The sequence below is a fragment of the Portunus trituberculatus genome, chromosome 37 (genome assembly GCF_017591435.1).
Source record: "Portunus trituberculatus isolate SZX2019 chromosome 37, ASM1759143v1, whole genome shotgun sequence".
In the NCBI taxonomy this organism is placed as follows: Eukaryota; Metazoa; Arthropoda; class Malacostraca; order Decapoda; family Portunidae; genus Portunus; species Portunus trituberculatus.
Genome location: NC_059291.1, coordinates 13,076,749 through 13,082,644, shown reverse-complemented (window position 1 = coordinate 13,082,644; position 5,896 = coordinate 13,076,749). Strand labels below are relative to the sequence as shown.

The following is a 5,896-nucleotide window of genomic DNA, read 5'->3' as shown; positions in this document are numbered from 1 at the left end:
CTTTCAAGGTCGAGGACGCCCCTCCAACTCAGCCTTGACGGGCAAGCTATACGGCGGCAAGACGAGACGGATGTACTGGGGGTCACATATGACTCTGCGCTGACCTTCAGGCACCACATAGAGTGTCTAGCCAGGGAGGCCTCAGGTAAGCTGGCGTCACTCAGGAGGATGTTGTGGCTCTTTGACGACAAAGGCCTGGAGATCTTGTACAAGGCTCAAGTTCGTTCCTTCTTGGAGTACTCGTGCCTTGCTTGGGGAGGAGCGGCGAGCAGACATCTTTCCCTCCTGGACATGATTCAGGCTTCGGCAGCGAGACTCATAAAGGACAGTGGGGCCAGAAATGAGCCAAAACTCCACTCCCTTCAACATTGCAGGGACGTAGCAGGCCTCGCTGTGATGTACAAAATACAGTAACAGCGAATCCCGCATCTCCAAGCTCTCCACCAGCCCCTGCGGCGGGCACAAGTGACCACCCGGGCTGTCACTTTAATGCCTGCTGAATTATTTCAGTGTCGATGCTGTACTTGGCACCATCAACGCCAATACGTCCATCATTATGGTAAACTATGGAACACCTTAATTGCTGCACAGATAGATTTCAGTAAAATGAATCTGCAGCAATTCAAGGAGTGTGTAAACGTCTGGTTGACATAAGCACATTTGTTAGTAACATTTAGAATTAGGCTTTTAGATAGGAAACACTAAAAATGTTCCCTTTAGCCTGTAAAGTGCTACATTATATGTAAAAATATTTTGTAACATACTCTTTAACTAATGAGAGAGAGAGAGAGAGAGAGAGAGAGAGAGAGAGAGAGAGAGAGAGAGAGAGAGAGAGAGAGAGAGAGAGAGAGAGAGAGAGAGAGAGAGAGAGAGAGAGAGAGAGAAAGAAAGAAAAAGAAAGAAAGAAAGAAAGAAAGAAAGAAAGAAAGAAAGAAAGAAAGAAAGAAAGAAAGAAAGAAAGAAAGAAAGAAAGAAAGAAAGAAAGAAAGAAAGAAAGAAAGAAAGAAAGAAAGAAAGAAAGAAAGAAAGAAAGAAAGAAAGAAAGAAAGAAAGAAAGAAAGAAAGAAAGAAAGAAAGAAAGAAAGAAAGAAAGAAAGAAAGAAAGAAAGAAAGAAAGAAAGAAAGAAAGAAAGAAAGAAAGAAAGAAAGAAAGAAAGAAAGAAAGAAAGAAAGAAAGAAAGAAAGAAAGAAAGAAAGAAAGAAAGAAAGAAAGAAAGAAAGAAAGAAAGAAAGAAAGAAAGAAAGAAAGAAAGAAAGAAAGAAAGAAAGAAAGAAAGAAAGAAAGAAAGAAAGAAAGAAAGAAAGAAAGAAAGAAAGAAAGAAAGAAAGAAAGAAAGAAAGAAAGAAAGAAAGAAAGAAAGAAAGAAAGAAAGACAGAAAGAAAGACAGAAAGAGAGAGAGAGAGAGAGAGAGAGAGAGAGAGAGAGAGAGAGAGAGAGAGAGAGAGAGAGAGAGAGAGAGAGAGAGAGAGAGAGAGAGAGAGAGAGAGAGAGAGAGAGAGAGAGAGAGAGAGAGAGAGAGAGAGAGAGAGAGAGAGAGAGAGAGACCTCCGTGGTCTCCGGACTAACCTTGCAGACTTATACCACAACTGTGTGCAACGACACAATGTAGATATTGTTGTGGTGACTGAGACATGGCTAAACGGTGAGGTGAAGCCCACGTATGGCCGGATGCAGGGCTTTTCCCACTGGGTGAGGAGGGACCGCCAGGAAGAAGCCGGAGGTGGACGTGGCTGTCTGCTTCAAGGAAGGAATGCAGGCTCAGCTACTCGACATAGACATGCCTCCACTGATGGAGGTGATGTACTTCCGAGTAATGCTGGCACACCGCTCAGCCCTCCTGCTGTGTGCCCTGTATCGACCCCCGCGACAAGGGCCTGCCTGACTCACTCCTGTACTTGACTGAAGCCAAATTTGTAGAGGACCGGAGACGTATCACCACATTAGAATAGTTACGAGACTTAGATAACCAACGAAATGTAACTGCCTTGTGTAATCGTATTTTCTCTGAACTAGTGGCAAGTGTCTCCCGGATATAGCAAACTTGGCATAATCCCAGATAAGCAATAATACACCACAGTGAGCAAAATATGTAATGAAGTAGTTCACACCTTTAATTTGTGTTTATAAGAGCTATCCATTGTTGAGTGATTGTTATTATTTCAATATCAGCTAGAAATTATACTAGTATATTGTCATTATAGATAAAAGTTAATAAAAAAGCTAACTTTATCAATGAAATTTTTTTTTACGAAAGTTACTTCCATTACATAGGAAGCGAATAATAAAACAATAACTTTGGAAATATTACGAAAATAACGATTATCGGTGATTGATACAAGTAAGTGTAACACCACAAACACCTCCCTTCGCTTTTCAAGTAGCAGCATTACCAACTACTAGACTATGTGGGAATGAAATAATGAGTACTTAATTCACCTGAACCAATGAAAAGATGATCTTAGTGTCAGATGAGCGGGACCTTACCACCTCTACTTACTAAACACAGATAAAATTTTACGCATTGACCTCTCACTAGGATTGCCTTTTCAGTTACAGAGATGATCGATCGGATCGTGAAGGATTTTTTTTTTTCCCACGGATGATAACAGATCCTTATTAAACTATCACTACATTAATAAAAAAAAAAAAAACTTGTAGGAGCTCAATGATTAAAAGCTAGGATGTTAAGACGTTAGTAACGAGAATGCTGAGCTTGCATTAGTGAAGTACTACAGCATTACAGACAATAAAACGCTCTTTTGCCGAGTTATATTAATTAAAAAGTCAATCACACTTATCCAGTACAGAAATAAGGAAACTACCTTAAATATCAAAGTGTTTACAAGTTTGTTTCGTTAGCTGGCGGCTGGAGTGCGAGACATCCTGAAACACCCTTTCGTATACAGGCACGGAAGTAATGGTTGAGTTGTTAAATCATGTTACATTACGTTAACTTACACTGAGGTCCCTCTCATGATGGCCACCCATGCACCCAGGAGAGGATGGGAGTGAGAGATGAGGAAGGGATGAGGCCTGAGTGATTACTACCTGCTCTCTCTCTCTCTCTCTCTCTCTCTCTCTCTCTGTGTGTGTGTGTGTGTGTGTGTGTGTGTATCTAAATTCCCTTTCCTTCCTTTTCTACGCTAATGAGAGAGAGAGAGAGAGAGAGAGAGAGAATGAATTTGGACACATGCATGCACGTAGCTTACAGTACTGCACTGGAAACACTTCAACTATATATATTTCTGTGTTGGAAACAGTTGCGCCACACGTACAGTGTGGTGTCCCGGCACCACGCACTAGTAGGCCCCCGCCAGTCTCTCACAACGCAGGCACTACACTGTATAGTGCACGCCACACTGACATGACTGGCTGACTGAATAACTAACGTCCTTACATAGTAATATGACTGACTGATCGAAAACTAACTCGAACTTATTTGCTTACTAACTTGTTTGCATATTTATTTATTAAGCAACGTGAGCTCGATCTTCCGGCGCCATGATAGAAACTTTCAATAAATACAAACATACAAAGAAACAAACAAGTTGACTGACGAGCTAGCTAACTAACTAATTTACTTGTTCATACGTTGATTTTCAGAAAAACAAAAACAAAACATGACATTAGAAATGGTATACTCGTACACTTAATGAAAAGACAAGGATTCAGTATACAACTACAACTACTACCACCACCACCACCACCACCACCACCTACTACTACTACTCCTGCTGCTGTTGATAATACGAATACTCTGCCACATGTAGCTAAGTCAAGTCACCGTCACAAGAGAAGAGATGGGGAGAGCTAGGGAGGAATCAGCAGGTCAGTTCCTATCCTCGTCCAACCACCTTCCTTCCCCGACTGCACCACCACCACCACCACCACCACCTGCCCCTCCCGGTAGTGGTCAGTTAATTCGAAAATACTGGAGAGAGCAAAGTTGAGGCTGGAGGCCACTTTCATTTCCGTAGGCAACCTGGGCCGTAATGGCGAGCCTGATGGACTTCCGGCTGCATCCCCTGCCAGTCCCATCCTGTCCCATCCCACTCCGCCCCACCCCGCTTCGCCCCGCCTCGTCTGCCTCACCTTAGCTAATGCTGACCTACCAACCTTCTACTTCGCTTCATATCAACAAGCATACTCCTGTTAATATGTGTGTGTGCGCGCGTTTCACTGTTTGATCTGCTGCAGTCTCTGACGAGACAGCCAGACGTTACCCTACGGAACGAGCTCAGAGCTCATTATTTCCAATCTTCGGATAGGCCTGAGACCAGGCACACACCACACACAGGGACAACAAGGTCACAACTCTTCGATTTACATCCCGTACCTACTCACTGCTAGGTGAACAGGGACTGCACGTGAAAGGAGACACACCCAAATATCTCCATCCGGCCGGGGAATCGAACCCCGGTCCTCTAGCTTATGAAGCCAGCGCTCTAACCACTGAGTTACCGGGTGTGTGTGTGTGTATATAGTACTTAACACACACACACACACACACACACACACACACACGGAAATAATGAGCTCTGAGCTCGTTCCGTAGGGTAACGTCTGGCTGTCTCGTCAGAGACTGCAGCATATCAAACCGTGAAACACACACACACACACACACACACACACACACACACACACACACACACACACACACACACACACACACACACACACACACACACACACACACACACACACACACACACACATTATACAGCAAGGAAAAGAAATAAAAAAAGAGAGGTTTACTTTCCTAACTCTCAGTAGCGAGGTTCCATACACACCAGAACAACGCCGTACAGCAGTACCCTTCATATACGCAAGTACTGCCACTCGCCCTGCACACACACACACACACACACACACACACACACCCTCGTCCTCCTCTCTTCAACGTGAAGGTCTTTTACTCTTTAAGACACTCACACAAATTTTTGGTCTTATTTCACTATGTACTTTAGTCATAGTCTTATCTTGACCTTACATAATTACCCCTCAACATACAAGTAGCTGTACCTATACAAAATACACGCTCACATACGCACACACAATTACACAAGCCTTCCACTCAATCCCTAAGTCCCGTGAGGCAACGTCCTAGTGGATATACCTTCCTCGTGCCCCCAGCCCTCCATCTCTCCCTTCCGCTCCTTATTCCCAGCAGCACTTCCTCCTCCTCCCCCATGCTCGTCTCCTCTGCGTCGTACTGTTCTTAGTTCACCATGAAGCTCTTGTTCTCTGTGTCTTTCACGTTGGGGCTCCTAGGAAGAATCTCGTGAACCCGTATGTCAAACAGTACGTATGACTTAGTGAATGCTAATGATTGGTAGTAGAAATGGTTAAATAAAGTAGTAGGGATTGTATAGGTGTTCTAAGAGTAGTGGCAGCGATGAAGTATTTGTTCTAAATGTAGTAGTAGTAGTAGTAGTAGTGGTGGTGGTGGTGATTATAATAGTAGATGTAGTGGTTATAATTGTTCTAGTAGTAGTAGTAGTAGTAGTAGTAGTAGTAGTAGCAGCAGTAGTAGTAGTAGAAGTAATGGTAGTAGTAGCAGTACTATTATTATCATTATTATTATTATTATTATTATTATTAGCAGTAGTAGTAGTAGTAGTAGTAGTAGTAGTAGTAGTAGTAGTAGTAGTAGTAGCAGTAGTAGTAGCAGCAGCAGTAACAGTAAGTAGTAGTAAAACAATAATCTTACTACTGCTGCTACTACAACAACTACTGCTACTACTACTACTACTACTACTACTACTACTACTACTACTACTACTGCTGCTGCTGCTGCTGCTGCTGCTGCTGCTGCTGCTGCTGCTGCTACTACTACTACTACTACTACTACTACTAATGCTATTACTACCACTGCCACTAAATATACTATCAGC

At 43.0% G+C, this 5,896-nt stretch overlaps 1 long non-coding RNA gene across 1 annotated transcript in view; it reads right to left on the bottom strand.

The window, feature by feature from the left end:
• Positions 1-1,487: 1,487 nt before the first annotated feature.
• Positions 1,488-5,896, bottom strand: part of LOC123514222 — a 29,551-nt gene continuing 25,142 nt past the window's right edge. The window contains exon 4 of the long non-coding RNA XR_006677541.1: positions 1,488-1,736. This is a non-coding gene — a long non-coding RNA (uncharacterized LOC123514222). The remainder of the gene's footprint in view (positions 1,737-5,896) is intronic.